The sequence below is a fragment of the Zingiber officinale genome, chromosome 10B (assembly GCF_018446385.1).
Source record: "Zingiber officinale cultivar Zhangliang chromosome 10B, Zo_v1.1, whole genome shotgun sequence".
Taxonomy (NCBI): Eukaryota; Viridiplantae; Streptophyta; class Magnoliopsida; order Zingiberales; family Zingiberaceae; genus Zingiber; species Zingiber officinale.
Window position 1 is genome coordinate 9,166,364 of NC_056005.1, and position 17,327 is coordinate 9,183,690.

Sequence of the window (17,327 nt, forward strand, 5' to 3'; positions counted from 1 at the left end):
TATTCGGATTCACAGTTGGCCGCTCAGCAACTTTCTGGCACCTTTGAAATCAACAGCGTCCGGCTTAAGCTCTACACCGAAGCCTTTGAAAAACTCAAAGCTACTTTCCGAGAGGTCCTTATTCAAAAGATTCCCCGAACGGAGAACCAGGTAGCCGATGACTTGGCCAAACTAGCAAGTTCTATAGTGTCGGTCACCATTCAGCAACCAATTGAAAAAGTACTGCTGGTAGCGCACGTAGACCGGATGGAAAGCCTCACGTTTCCAAGCGACTGGAGGACACCCATCATAGAGTTCCTCCGCTCGGGAGCCACACCGGCCGATCGGGATGAAGCCCAGCTGCTCAGGAAGAGGGCTGGTCGGTTCACACTCATCGGTGATCAGCTCTACAAGAAGGCTTTCTCACGTCCGTTGTTGAAATGCGTGAGCTCGGAAGACTCGGCTTACATTCTCCAAGAAGTACATCAAGGATCGTGTGGAGGGCATCCGGGCGGACGATCATTAGCTAAGAAGATCCTGCTAGCTGGATATTTTTGGCCGACCTTACAAATAGACGCCGCTCGGACAGATGCCAGAAGTATCACAACTTCTCCCACCGACCGGCAGAGGAGATGAAGGCATCAACCGTCTCATGTCCGTTCGATCAATGGGGAATGGATATCGTGGGTCAATTTCCAATGGCGACCGGGCAGAGGAAATTTTTGCTGGTGGCGGTCGATTATTTCTCCAAGTGGGTGGAAGCCGAGCCACTAGCCAGGATCACCGAACAGATGGTCAAAAAATTCATATGGCAACACATCATCTGTAGGTTCGGTATCCCTCGTCGACTGGTTTCCGACAACGGGCGGCAATTCACAGGGAAAGTGCTAGAAGATTGGTGCAAAAGCTACGGCATCGAGCAACACTTCACATCCGTGGCTTACCCCCAAAGCAACGGTCAAGCTGAAGTAGCCAATCGGGAAATCCTCCGTATTCTGCGCGCTCGGCTCGACCACGTGGGAGGAAGTTGGCCGGATGAAGTGCCGGGCGTTTTATGGGCCATCCGGACGACTCCTAAGGAAGCAACGGGCGTCACGCCTTTTCATCTGGTGTACGGCGGCGAAGCGGTCATTCCGGTTGAAGTCGGCGTCGAGTCCGTCCGGGTCCAGTGTTATGATGAAGGCAATGCCGAGCGAAGGAACATGGAGCTGGATTTGGTCGACGAAGAGCGTGCCAAGGCATCCGTTCGGCTGATGGCGTACCGTCAACGGATGAAGCAAAACTATAACCGGCGCGTCATTCCTCGATCATTCTAGGTCGGCGACCTTGTCTGGAAGAAAGTCAAGCCGGTCGGCGACGTTGGCAAGCTTGAAGCCCCATGGGCAGGTCCCTTCAAAATCATCGAGAAGCTCCGCTCGGGAGCGTATTATTTGGAGGACGAGGACGGTCGGCAGTTAGATAGGCCGTGGAGCGCGAACCACCTCCAGCCTTACCGGGCGGGATGAAAGGTGTACCACTGTAAATCATCCTGTGTACTTTTTTCGACTGAATACGGGAACTGCAGAAATGAAGAATCAAGAGAACAAATATAAGCCATTGTCAGCAAGGAGCGAAGGCCCCGTACCATTCGGACGGAGGTATATTATCCGAGCCAAAATGCTCGACGAAGTAGACCCTGAGTCGTTCGGCCAGGAAGGCATTATCCAAGCTGGGTGAAAGGAAGGCAAAGAGCTGCGCCGAACGGAAGCGTCAAAATTAGCCTTTAGCGCCCGTCTAGCCCAGACGTTAAACCGTAGAGCCGCGCCGATCGGCTATAAAAACCGAGCGGAAAGCCGACGAGCACCGTCGTTAAAGATCGAGAGCCGCGCCGATCGGCTATAAAAATCGAGCGGAAAGCCGACGAGCACCGTCGTTAAAGATCGAGAGCCGCGGCGATCGGCTATAAAAATCGAGCGGAAAGCCGACGAGCACCGTCGTTAAAGAGCGAGAGCCGCGCCGATCGGCTATAAAAACCGAGCGGAAAGCCGACGAGCATCATCGTTAAAGATCGAGAGCCGCGCCGATCGGCTATAAAAATCGAGCGGAAAGCCGACGAGCTCCGTCGTTAAAGATCGAGAGCCGCGCCGATCGGCTATAAACATCCTCCGTCGTTAAAGATCGAGAGCCGCGCCGATCGGCTATAAACATCCTTGCCGACGAGCTCCGTCGTTAAAGATCGAGAGCCGCGCCGATCGGCTATAAACATCCGCGCCGACGAGCTCCGTCGTTAAAGATCGAGAGCCGCGCCGATCGGCTATAAACATCCGCGCCTACGAGCTCCGTCGTTAAAGATCGAGAGCCGCGCCGATCGGCTATAAACATCCGCGCCGACGAGCTCCGTCGTTAAAGATCGAGAGCCGCGTCGATCGGCTATAAACATCCGTGCCGACGAGCTCCGTCGTTAAAGATCGAGAGCCGCACCGATCGGCTATAAACATCCGCGCCGACGAGCTCCGTCGTTAAAGATCGAGAGCCGCGCTGATCGACTATAAACATCCGCGCCGACGAGCTCCGTCGTTAAAGATCGAGAGCCGCGCCGATCGGCTATAAACATCCGCGCCGACGAGCTTCTTCGTTAAAGATCGAGAGCCGCGCCGATCGGCTATAAACATCCGCGCCGACGAGCACCGTCGTTAAAGATCGAGAGCCGCGCCGACCATGATCGTTCGCAAGTACCAGATTGATTAAGGCCGATCGGCCGTCGGTTTGCCAACACTTCGCATTCACTGAAGGCAAACAGTATAGCCAAGCGCTAGACGATTTTGAGGAAACAAGTCAATTGATTAACCCGATCGGTCGTTTAGTAGGAAACAAGGGGAGTCCAACTGATTCTACGAATAAGCAGCAACACACTAAAAAGAGACAATGAAGGGCAAACAAAAAATACTAGCAAAGGAACATAAGGAGGCCGAACGGCACGTACAAAAAATTTTTGCATCCGCTGAGCGGATGAAATATAGAAAGCACTCGAAAGAACTCGCCTCACTCCGGGTCTTCAAAATTAAAAAAGGCGTCCGGGATATCATCAATCATGGCCGCCAGGTCGGAGGAGGGAATATGCATTCCCGTAGGAAGGTGGCCACCCTTCTTCAAATACGCCATGGTGACCTTGACCGCCTCGGCGAAAGTTGAGGAGACGTTGTCGCCGAATTTTGCGCCGAACCGTTCCGAGCGGAGATATTCTTGGCGCGCTGCTGCTAAGCGACTCGGCTCTCCCTCCTTATATTTTTTAAGCACCGCCCGGGAGGCAGTTAAGGAATCTTGGACTGCCTTCAAGTCCATCTCAGCCTTTGTGCGTTCAGCCGAACGGACCTCCCGCTCGGCATTCAGCTGGGCCTCCAGCTTTTTAGATTGCTGATCTAGGGCTCGGACTTCAACTTTCATCTTATCCAGATCAGCAATCGCCCGCCTCTTCCGGCCACTGGCGCGCTTCATGTCCCCGTCACGCTTCTTCACCAAGTCTTCGAGTCGGGCCACCTCTGTAGCCAGATCGGCGGCCTTTTTCTGTTCGGCCTCGAGGGTTTGTTTCTCCCGCTCGGCCGATGGACCCCCCGATACTTGGAGTTTTTCCAGGAGATCCTCCAGCTCGGCTAGCCGATGGCTAGTGGCGATTTGCTCAGCCCAACGCTGTAAGGGAAATAATAAAATCAGGAATCAAACAATAGCATGGCACAGACAGAAAGATGAATTTACCTGAGTGGCCTGCTGCATGTTGTTATTGCCGAGCTGCTTGGGCGTCATGAGGGCCACTTGAATCTGGGCATCCTCGAAGAGCTTGGCGAGCGGACCAGTCAGGGTTATTTCATGGACGGGGCTTGATGGCCGATCGGCGGACAATAAATATTCCTTCGATGGGAATCGGAGGGTAGTCTTGATGGTAGGGTGGCCGACCGGCACTTCTTCAGCTGCAGTCGCCTGGCCCGAGGACTCCCCTATGGTGGAAGTTTCGCCCAACCGTCGCAGGTGACGACGAGTCCGTGGAGGGGAGCCAGAGGGATGTGCGGTGGGCGATGCCAAATGTAACGACCACCCTTCTTACTACTACTACACTCTAAGGATGACCGTTACTTGACTACTAACTCTACTTAACCGGTATGATTAAAAATCACATGGAAACCCTACCGAAAAATTTCGGCAGAGTCTCCCCTGTACCGGTGACCATATCCGTAAATACATACAGAGTATACTCAGCCACAGGCGGCTGGAACATATAATCACTCAACCACGCAGTATAATAACTCAATAAGAAGAATGAAACTACTCTAGCAATAGTAAACAGATAATACTCCAACAATAAAACATAACAAAGTGCGGAATAGACTAAATTACAATCTCAACTTCATCATAGCATTAAGGAGAAAAGAAAAAGAAACATAACAAATCTTAAACTAAGTGAGTTCTTTAGCTAAGTCTCAAGGATCTCCATAGTCCACACATCACACACCGTCACAGCATCTCCTTGTCGCCTTCTTCCTTATACTTTAGCTTTTCCTTTATCTGCAGTAGGAGGAAATGCAGTCTATAAGCATAAAGCTTAGTGAGCGCTATCTACTCACAAAAACTCGATATGCATGTATACAAATAAAGACATGCTAAAACTGAATGCTAACATGTAAAGCTACTCATGCTCATAAATAGCAAAGAAATCAACTAACTGAAAAGCTAACATGTATAGCTACTCATGCTCATATATAGAAAAGGAATCATACTAACTGAAATACTAAACATGTATAGCTAATCATGCTCATAATAGCAAAGGAATCATACTAACTGAAATATTAAACATGTATAGCTAATCATAGATCTATCATGTGTACCAATAGGAAACTGAACTGATACATTAGCTGAACTAATAAATGCTAAATTGAGTCTAACTTGTATTCACATAACTAATTTGTGAAGTTTTGAATACTATTCACATAATAGATTAAAATAATAATCATGCTGCTGATGGGCCCGGCAACTGTACTTGCTGTGCGCGCATCCCTAACTAAACCCGGGATTGCAAGTTCCGAGTCTAGTAGGGTTTACTAGGTTATCTAAACCTAGGGACGACTGTGGGAGCCCAACCCAATGGATATCTAATCCAGTACAGTGCCACTGCTGAAAATAAAATACTGATTTCATAGCTAATTTTCTTACCTTGCTTTAACTAGGTTATCTGAACCTAGAACTAGGTTATCTGAACCTAGAGGCGACTGTGGGAGCCCACCCATTGGACCGTAGTCCCATATAAGCTGAAGCAAGACTAAATAAGTTATTTTAAATGCTTCACTGCATTAACTGAGCTATTAAAATGCCTACTGTAGCATTATATTGAGCTAAGCATTTTATCAAGCACTTGGTGTGCACTAGAACACACCCTACGTACTGAAAATCTGTATACAAAGCTTAACATAAATCTGCATTCCAATAGCAGATAGGAAACTAGAACAACTTAAGCATGCTGTGAAAGTAAAACCAATTCAACTACTAGGCATGCAATAGAATCTAGAAAATAAGGAATCATTGCTGTATGGAATTAACAGAATATCATGCTTCACGGAACTTAAACTAGCTTCAAAGGAACTAACAAATGAAAATCTAACTCTTCTCATATCTAATTTCCTTTATGCAGAATTACGGCAGGTTGAGGAAGATATAAATGAACAATTAAAACCCACAGTAAGCTCCTCTGTTCGTGCCCCTCTTGTAACACAATTTAAGCTATAACCTACTGGAATTTAAGAGAAACTAGGTGAAGCTTGTTCATAATAATTCTAACATACATAAATCTGTGCACAAATTTACAGCATTCACAACTCTATCACAAGGTTCAGCAAGTACTAACTCGTTCATAAAAACAATTCCAGTATGTTAATCTGTTCCGGAGAGTTCAGAACAATAGGAAGCTTAAGCATTATCTATCAAGACTAAATCCCCTAGCAATCTGTCCAAAACTTTCGGGAGCAGTGGGAAGGATCCGAACTTCACCAAATCCCATAGAATCCATCAACCTCTTGATCCAAAATCCCAAACTAATTGAAGGAAAATTTCTACTGAAAACCTAAATTTTATAACTGTTCTTCATGCTTAAAATCCCTATCTTCTTTCTTTAGGGTTCATGGCAGTAAGCATCAAAAACAAAACCCCTCAAACTTGCTTCGAAATCCAAAAGAAAATAAGAATCCGAAAGCCATGATAACGAATCAAAGCTCGAAACAACTCCTACTGCAGGTGAGAAGCAACTCACCTTTTCTTGGAATACTTTGACTTACAACCGAGAAGAAGGAGGCTTCTAGGGCTTCGGATATATGCTTCCTCGACGATCTCTTGGTATCTTCTTGCTCTCCTCGACGAGAGGATCACAAAGGTATGAAGAACTCACGGAGAAGGGTGCTCGCCGGCCGCCGGAGACGAAGCCCTAGCTTCGTCTCTGTTTTCGCCCGAGAGAAGAAGCGCCGTCGCGAGAGGAGGAGAGGAGAAGATTTTGTCACGGGAAAAACCTAAGTTCTCTTCTTATAACTTTAATATTCTGTTAACTAACTATTGCTTAAATACAACTTGATTCGGGTTTAATTAACAAACCCGCGGCTGGTCTGTTGGTGGGCTGCGTTCTGCTTAAGGCATAGCGCATGGGTTCGAAACTTGGCTGCAACCATTTTTCCTTCCTATTTATTTCCTATTCATTAACTACTTCTTAAATAGAATATTTCTCCTTTCTTAATAAGAAACGATCGCTAGCACACTTGGTCAGCCCGGCTTTAACCAAATCTCAGGTCGCAGCTTCGATTCCTCATCCGCGCACTTTTATTTTCAATTTATTTAAACATTCCTAAATACTGCTTATATATATTTCGCCCCATATAAGGTTAACAAAAATCGTGTAGCTCAGCTGGTTGGCTGCATCCGATTAGAACCTGGTTCCGGTCCGAGGTCTTGGGTTCAAAACCCAGCTTTAACACTTTTATATATATATATATATATTTAAACTTCTTTCTCTTGGTAAAAATACCAAACAAACTCCAAAAATTACGTAAAAATACTCTAAAAATTCTTAAAAATCTCTAGAATTTTTCTATAGCATTTCTAGATTTTTTATAAGGACTTTTAGAACTCGAAATAGGGAAAATTGGGTCGTTACAATTCTCCCTCCCTTATAAAAAGTTCGTCCTCGAACTTAGAATAATTCTAGATATATTTCTGTCTCATGCTGTCTCCACGCTCCCCTAGTAACTTCCTCGTGCTTCTGGTTCTACCAGATGACTTTTACTAATGACACTTCTCTGTTTCCTAGTCTCTTGTCTGCTCTGTCCACTATCTGTGTCTGCTCTCATAGCTAAGATCCTCTTGGATCTGCACTGTCTGAGGCTGAATCACTTGGCTAAGGTCGTGAATACACGTCTTTAGCATGGAGACATGAAATACATTGTGTATTGCTGACATATCTTGAGGCAAGTCTAGCTTGTAAGCTACCTTCCCAATTCTCTCTATGATCGGGGTAGGGTCCTACGTATCGAGGACTTAACTTGCCCTTTTTCTCTTGGGTTCTCCGATGTACTCGAACTGTGCTTCTGCTTCAGGTTGGAATACGACTTTCTGTTTACGGCACTCTATGGAGGCATCGTATCTGATCAGGAAGTTCATTCCAAATATGACATCGTAGTCAGTCATGTCTAGCACTATCATATCACAAAAGAGTTCTCTGTCTGCTATCATGACTGACATTGTTCTGAACCAGTGCGTGGATGCCATAACTTCTCCCGAAGGTAATGTTGTCGAACCGACTCACCGAGTACCTCCGGGGTATTTCTAACTTTCGATGAATGCCCGCTATATAAGAATGGGTTGCCCCAAGATCAAATAAAGAGCACTATATCGAAAAATACTAATCGACTGTGACAACCGCCGAGGCGCGCTACGTCCTCGCCGGTGAGTGAGTAAATCCGATTCGCCATAGTGGAGGGGCTTCTAATCCGCCCTGCCGATAAGTGGACCTTCTAGAGCGGATTGCATCGATATAACTGAGCGGCTGCATCTGAATCTGCTGTGGCCGAGGAAGACCGGTCTTGTTCGGGCTTCGCCATGTGCCCTTCTTGTCCACATTCAAGCATCCTCGTGTGCCCTCGCGACAAACCCTGGTGGAATTTCCCAAGTAGCACACTTTGGATAACCGGGTCGCCTAGATGGTCCTCCTTTGGATCACTCCCCGATTTCGCTTCTTGTTGGAGTTCTCTTCCGCTAGAGTTGTGACCTTGTTGTTTTGAGTGTGAGAGTTTCCTTGGCCTTTGGAATCGAGGAGGTTTGCTTCTGCTGCTTGGTACTCGGTGATCGAGCACTACTCACTAGTTCTTCCGTGGTTTGTGACCTATGGATGCCACCGGCCACATTCATCGCTATTTCCGGCCTCAACCGAACTTGTTCTTTTTTTGTGCTGACTAATTCGGGCATAGGCGAGCCAGCCTGTTGAATTTCTTCACGGCTTCCTCAATCGAAAGGTTGCCCTGACGAAACTCGATGAACTCGTCGTAATGGCGGTTTGTAACCGTATGTGAAAGAACTCTCGAAGAACTCCTTCTCAAGTCGCCCCATGACATCCGGTTCACTGGGCGCTTGCTCGATTCTTTCCCACCACATACGTGCGTCTCTTGGCAGAAGGAGGCACACTTCACCTTCTCATGTTCGGCCAGTCCAGAAGCTCCATCTCGATGTATTGAGCCAACAGCTTGAGCATCCCATGGTTCACCGGTGCCTGAGAAGTTCTCGGCTTGACTCCGCCACTGGATCGGATAAGCTTCCTTTCTTGGCTCAGCTGCTGGACGCTGGCGCTGGCGCTGTAGGCTGGGATGGTGGAACCTCTAAGACTTCTGGAGTCGTCCGGGGTGACTGTGGGGGTGTTCTGCCGATTAGCCTTTAAGGTGGCTATTTCTTGTTGCTTGTAACTGAGCCACTAATATTGTAAGGTCTGGAGGAGGCACTGAACTGCCTGCCTCTTGCTGGGGCTCAGTAGCTAGTGCCCTTCTAGCTGGGCGTCCTCGTGCCATTTCTAAAGACATAGAGGATGTACATAACTAATCTAATCACGTTTAACTAGCTACTATAAACATGTTAGAGGCTATCACACATAAGCATGCTATAATTATTTCTAAACATGAAAGCAAGAAACATAAATAGAGTAGAGGTATTCTTACTAGGAAGACGGCAAGGCTGATGCTGATGTGTGTGATGCTGGAGAATGGGAACCTGGCTCTAATACCAACTGTAACGACCACCCTTCTTACTACTACTACACTCTAAGGATGACCGTTACTTGACTACTAACTCTACTTAACCGGTATGATTAAAAATTTCGGCAGAGTCTCCCCTGTACCGGTGACCATATCCGTAAATACATACAGAGTATACTCAGCCACAGGCGGCTGGAACATATAATCACTCAACCACGCAGTATAATAACTCAATAAGAAGAATGAAACTACTCTAGCAATAGTAAACAGATAATACTCCAACAATAAAACATAACAAAGTGCGGAATAGACTAAATTACAATCTCAACTTCATCATAGCATTAAGGAGAAAAGAAAAAGAAACATAACAAATCTTAAACTAAGTGAGTTCTTTAGCTAAGTCTCAAGGATCTCCATAGTCCACACATCACACACCGTCACAGCATCTCCTTGTCGCCTTCTTCCTTATACTTTAGCTTTTCCTTTATCTGCAGTAGGAGGAAATGCAGTCTATAAGCATAAAGCTTAGTGAGCGCTATCTACTCACAAAAACTCGATATGCATGTATACAAATAAAGACATGCTAAAACTGAATGCTAACATGTAAAGCTACTCATGCTCATAAATAGCAAAGAAATCAACTAACTGAAAAGCTAACATGTATAGCTACTCATGCTCATATATAGCAAAGGAATCATACTAACTGAAATACTAAACATGTATAGCTAATCATGCTCATAATAGCAAAGGAATCATACTAACTGAAATACTAAACATGTATAGCTAATCATAGATCTATCATGTGTACCAATAGGAAACTGAACTGATACATTAGCTGAACTAATAAATGCTAAATTGAGTCTAACTTGTATTCACATAACTAATTTGTGAAGTTTTGAAGACTATTCACATAATAGATTAAAATAATAATCATGCTGCTGATGGGCTCGGCAACTGTACTTGCTGTGCGCGCATCCCTAACTAAACCCGGGATTGCAAGTTCTGAGTCTAGTAGGGTTTACTAGGTTATCTAAACCTAGGGACGACTGTGGGAGCCCAACCCAATGGATATCTAATCCAGTACAGTGCCACTGCTAAAATAAAATACTGATTATAGCTAAATTTTCTTATCTTACTATAACTAGGTTATCTGAACCTAGAGGCGACTGTGGAGCCCACCCATTGGACCGTAGTCCCATATAAGTGACTAAAGACTAAATATATTTTAAATGCTTCACTGCATTAACTGAGCTATTAAAATGCCTACTGTAGCATTATATTGAGCTAAGCATTTTATCAAGCACTTGGTATGCACTAGAACACACCCTACGTACTGAAAATCTGTATGCTATAAAAATAGAACTGCTCATGTTATTCCAATAGCAGATAGGAAACTAGAACAACTTAAGCATGCTGTGAAAGTAAAACCAATTCAACTACTAGGCATGCAATAGAATCTAGAAAATAAGGAATCGTTGCTGTATGGAATTAACAGAATATCATGCTTCACGGAACTTAAACTAGCTTCAAAGGAACTAACAAATGAAAATCTAACTCTTCTCATATCTAATTTCCTTTATGCAGAATTACGGCAGGTTGAGGAAGATATAAATGAACAATTAAAACCCACAGTAAGCTCCTCTGTTCGTGCCCCTCTTGTAACACAATTTAAGCTATAACCTACTGGAATTTAAGAGAAACTAGGTGAAGCTTGTTCACAATAATTCTAACATACATAAATCTGTGCACAAATTTACAGCATTCACAACTCTGTCACAAGGTTCAGCAAGTACTAACTCGTTCATAAAAACAATTCCAGTATGTTAATCTGTTCCGGAGAGTTCAGAACAATAGGAAGCTTAAGCATTATCTATCAAGACTAAATCCCCTAGCAATCTGTCTAAAACTTTCGGGAGCAGTGGGAAGGATCCGAACTTCACCAAATCCCATAGAATCCATCAACCTCTTGATCCAAAATCCCAAACTAATTGAAGGAAAATTTCTACTGAAAACCTAAATTTTATAATTGTTCTTCATGCTTAAAATCCCTATCTTCTTTCTTTAGGGTTCATGGCAGTAAGCATCAAAAACAAAACCCCTCAAACTTGCTTCGAAATCCAAAAGAAAACAAGAATCCGAAAGCCATGAAAACGAATTAAAGCTCGAAACAACTCCTACTGCAGGTGAGAAGCAACTCACCTTTTCTTGGAATACTTTGACTTACAACCGAGAAGAAGGAGGCTTCTAGGGCTTCGGATATATGCTTCCTCGACGATCTCTTGGTATCTTCTTGCTCTCCTCGACGAGAGGATCACAAAGGTATGAAGAACTCACGGAGAAGGGTGCTCGTCGGCCGCCGGAGACGAAGCCCTAGCTTCGTCTCTGTTTTCGCCCGAGAGAAGAAGCGCCGTCGCGAGAGGAGGAGAGGAGAAGATTTTGTCACAGGAAAAACCTAAGTTCTCTTCTTATAACTTTAATATTCTGTTAACTAACTATTGCTTAAATACAACTTGATTCGGGTTTTATTAACAAACCCGCGGCTGGTCTGTTGGTGGGCTGCGTTCTGCTTAAGGCATAGCGCATGGGTTCGAAACTTGGCTGCAACCATTTTTCCTTCCTATTTATTTCCTATTCATTAACTACTTCTTAAATAGAATATTTCTCCTTTCTTAATAAGAAACGATCGCTAGCACACTTGGTCAGCCCGGCTTTAACCAAATCCCAGGTCGCAACTTTTATTTTCAATTTATTTAAACATTCCTAAATACTGTTTATATATATTTCGCCCCATATAAGGTTAACAAAAATCGTGTAGCTCAGCTGGTTGGCTGCATCCGATTAGAACCTGGTTCCGGTCCGAGGTCTTGGGTTCAAAACCCAGCTTTAACACTTTTATATATATATATATATTTTTAAACTTCTTTCTCTTGGTAAAAATACCAAACAAACTCCAAAAATTACGTAAAAATACTCTAAAAATTCCTAAAAATCTCTAGAATTTTTCTATAGCATTTCTAGATTTTTTTATAAGGACTTTTAGAACTCGAAATAGGGAAAATTGGGTCGTTACACCACAGGGGTCCAGATCTTCGACGGCGTGCGATCTGGCGAAGCTACGCCGATCGGCGCCTGTGGTTCCCCCTCTTGGGGCGGCGGAAGGCTAGAGTCTCTTCGACGCTTTCGCCGAACTTCCAGCGGTGGATCCCCGACCTGAGGGACTCCCAGCTCGGCGGGGGCCGAGGAAACAGGATCCGCCTCAACCTCCGTTAAAGCAGATGGGGCAGCTTCTGTTTCAGGGGCGGACTGCGCCCCCCCCCTCTCCTGCATCTGCCGGGCGGCTGGGGATGAGACCCCGCTTGGCGAGCTCTTTTTTGGTAGTCGCCTCAATTTCCACGGCCTTCAATTTCAAATGAGCGGTAGCCTTGGAGCGCCACATGACTTCAGCTGCAATAGAAGAAATTAAAATCAGTTAGATAAAAAAGGCGATGGGAGTAAAGAGTCTCTTACCCATGCGGTAGGGAAGATTGGCCCGAACGGGAGATAACCCAAAAATATACAACACCCCCTTGAGAAGCAACTGGTCGATCTTGTACCGCTGACCAGACAACCAGTTAGCCGCATGAAGGTAGGCCGGATTGCTTCTGAATTTGCCGAGCTCCGGTTGGGTCGGCATAGCGGTCTGCCATTTGGTTCGGAATGCTGGCCGCTAGGGAAGTCGGATATAGAAGAAGAATTCCTTCCAGTGCTTGTTGGAGGTCGGCATATTGTCAAAAAATTTAAAGCCTATTCTACTTTGGAAAATAAAAGTGTCCAACTCGGATTGTTTGGGGTAGAAGAAGAAGTGGAATATTTTGGGGTCAAGAGGGATACTGTGCAGCTTAAAGAGGACGACCACCCCGCTCAGCAACCTAAAGGAATTTGGCACAAGTTGGCCGAGCGGGATGCGGAAATAATTACAAACCTCCAAAATAAATGGATGGGTAGGAAATCTAAGGCCGCCCTGGAATTGGTCTAAAAAGAAACAAACGGTGCCGATCGGCGGGTTATGAGGCCGGTCGGACGGGTCGGCTATAATTATTTCATGGTCATCAGGGATCCCATACGTCCGAACAAGACGCCGAGCGCCCTCTTCATCAAACTGACTCTCCATGGTCATATACCAAGGGCCATGAACAGCAACAGCGGGCTCAGAGGAGCTTGCCATCTCGGAGAAGCAATAAGATAGCAAGAAACAAGAGGAACGGGAACGAAAGAGGCAAAACGAGTCGGGAAGACCTTGTAAACGAAGGGAGAAGACTCACTGAGAAGGAAACGGGCGGAAAGGATCACCGGTGGGATGGTAGCCGCCGAAAAACAGGAACTGGATCGTCGGAGGTCGCAACGGAAGAAGAGGCGGAAGGACAACGCGCAAGCAAGCATGCGACGAAGGAAGTAGACAGAGGCTTTATACGGCTGAGGCTGGTCGGCCTCCGCTGTCAGATGCAGGTCACGAGAGACGAGGTCATCATCTAACCGTCCATTTCAAAGTAATCGGCGTCCCATCGTACGGATCATCACCGCCACGCAAGAAGAGCCACGTGGCGCTCTGTCACCAGGCGCAATTAAGGCGCCCATACCGCGCATGCTTCGGTTTAATGAAGAGGATTTGCGTGATTTTCGAGAAGATTTAGACAAGCAAACATCCACGTTGAGCGACAAGACAACCAAAACGAAGAGCCGAGCGGCTGAATTTGGCAGAAGGGCCGAAGCTGACCGGACACGCACCGAAAGGCGACGACCGCCCGCTCGGACACATAGTCCAGTCAGTCGGACTCACTGCCTCCTTCGACTAGACTTGAAGGGGAGGCAAGTGATCCGGCGGTAAGAATGGGGGATCCACTTCCTGAAGGGTCTCAGCTTGAGGACAGATGGAGGGCTGACTAAGCGGTTAATGGCCGCGCCGAGCAGCTGAGTAGGTCCGAGCGGAACCAAAGATAACCTAGCCAGGCTTGGGTTTCCGACGCCAAGGCAGGAGGATTAAATGGCCGAGCGGGGCGTCTGCCTGGCTGGAACCGAGGGGCCGAGCAGGTGGTCCGTTCGGCCAGGATAAGGGCGAGGATACAAAGGTTAGCCGAGCGGCCTATTCGTTCGGCTCGGGATATGGGATGTCAGCAGAGGCATGTCTAATGATTATGCCGTACACAAGATTTCACGATAGAAGATCTTGCCGTCACATCATGGAGAGGTTGATACAGTAGCAGTATGGCCTTATGGATGCCCTTCTGACAGACCCATACCTGGGCATGGTCGAAAGCAGGAGATTGCTTTGATTGGCGCGCCCAGGCTCCTTGGAGAGGTCTATATAAGTTCTCTATTTCTTCACCGGAGGTACGCGAGTCTTCATTCTGGAGCCACCTTCTTCATCCATTCCTCGCTTGACTTGAGCGTCGGAGGGCCGTCGCCGGGACCCCCCCCCCCCCCCCCCCCGGCTCGGTTTTGTTGCAGGTTCGCCGGAGCACTCGAGGATCCAGCAGAGAGCGCCACGTCCCCAGCGTTCGTTGACTCCTGGTTCGGACAGGATCAAAAACCATGAGGGCTTAAGTCTAAATTGGACAATATCATATCATTATGTAGATATCTAAATTCATTCAGTCCTAATAATAGCCACATCTTAATCAATATCATTAATGACATTGATATTGTAATTAATATTGTGGCTTGTTATAAACATATATAGTAGCTATAATCTATTTAGTCTCATACCAATAAAGTTAATAGATTAGGAGATTGTTGGTTTAACTCTAATTAGTGAGCTTAATTGTAAGTTATGCATATGAGTACAAACCAAACTCATTAAAGTGATATAACTTAAGCTAATTGAGTTTCGATTATTAGATATGAGTTAAATGTGTAGAATCATTTAGTCCGATATATTATCATCTATTGGTTGATAATGGATTGGTTGCCTATATAATGGAAGGTCCCTAAGGATTTAGGGCATCATCTTTGAGACGTCTCTTCATTCTCCATTAGACAAAGAGGATTCAACACCATCAATCCTAATCCCCTTGGGAGACCAAACTTCTCTTGCTTCCTCTACTTCTTCTTCCTCAGGGGTTTTTGGATCGCTTAGACGATGCTAAAAACAAGAAGAATAACTCTTCAATCAAATTTCTTTTCTTTTATTTATATTTTCTTTTGTTATACCATATTAATTATTGAAACAAATATCCATGCTATTATATATTTCCTTTTTTGAATTCATACAACATTTTAGAATTCATGCAGGCTTAAGTTTACACAATTTATATCAAAACTCTCATTGGCATGTCAGAGAAAGAAGTTTCAACAGAAGATGGGGTTAGATGAATTCCACGGAATTGTAAAGAGACCCACGTCTATGAACAGTTATCTGGCGGTAGAGTTGGGGCTGTTTGTCTGGATGGCGGATTCGAGACTGACTGCGATAGGCCTTCTCGATATGCATGCTTTAGTGTCAGCTTTGCACCTTCTTCGTCAAAAGGCAGGCACAGAACGGTGTAGTGGTCAGCGAGCTCATCATAAGACGAAGGGCGGAGGAAGGTCAGAGGCAGCGGTGGTGGGGCGTGGAAAATTGGTCAGAGGCACGTAGGATTATATGTGTTTTGTTTAAATAATTAAAAATTTAGTTTAAATTAGCATTATAAAATATAAAACTATTTTTTGTTAGAGATAATTAAATAAATGTGAATCTCTACTAATATTTAGCTTACAATGAGAAATTTTTAAAAGACCGAAAATTACAGTAAAAAAATACTTTTCTTTATTTAAATCAAACAAAATTTAACTGAACCAAATCAATAAAAAAACTTAATTATTTAATCATGTAGTTTCATATAAAAGTGATGACCCTAAAAAATTCATTTTAAAAGACTCATTTTATTATGATCTCCTAAATTTATTCGTTGTAATTTTTTAAAATTTTAATAAAAATTTTTAAAAGTACAAAAGTAGTTAATGAACAATTATAAAATTAAAAAAACGTTAATAAAAATTATTATTATTTATATTTTTTTAATAACTAATTACAAAATAACAAATGAAATAAATTATCATGACCCAAAGGAGTCCTTGCCCGACAAACGGATAACATCTTCCCTGTAACAATAACAAATGAAACATATATACAATGCCACAAGGCTACTCACAAACTAGTAACAACTCATACAGCTGAAACATATATAATCACGCAGTTATATACATAGCCCGCACGGCTAGAACAAAAAGAACATAACTATGCAGTTGTATAATAAGCAACTCACACGACTATATCAAAAATTCAACGGAAGACATAGGAAAGTCACACAAACTAAAAAAATACAATGCGTGCCGACACGGCTTAAACACAACCGAATACCAAAATGATAAAGTAGCCACATACACCAATACAATGTCAATACTACAAGGAAAATATATAAGAAAACATATAAGAAAACAAGAGCGAAGTAAAGACCGTCTACTAATGTGACATGAGACCAGCAAACATGATACTCCAAGTGACTTCACAATCATCTACCTACTACATGAGGAAAAAGGCAATACACAAATGAGGTGGTGAGTGCAGGTCACTCGGCGAGTAATAAACAAGATAGTGCATGGTCTATATAAAATATGGAGATCAAAGTATATAGCCTCAGTAGAAAAGTAAGAATATGATCATACTGACATAATCAATACACCTAAACATAACTGGCATAATGACCGCACATAATCATAACCGACATAAGTAAATGCACATAACCAAAACTAACATAAATAATACACATACCCAATCTAGAATCGACACACTGTATAATGATCAGTAAACTCACCAGGGATCAACAATAGATCTACTTGTAACACCTGCGTAATAATAAATGACATGTATGAAGCATGACAACCATATGTAACAATCATAGCTCAAATAAGTGCAACATATTACAATTACATGTAGCTAGTATTTACTAGATATGTTGTCACGCCCCAGAGGAGTCCCTGTCCGAAGAAATTTCGGCAGTATCTCCCCTGTACAGCGGATAATCTGAAACTTTTCTACAGCATCATATACCTCAGCCACATGCGGCTGGAATAACAATAATAATAAAT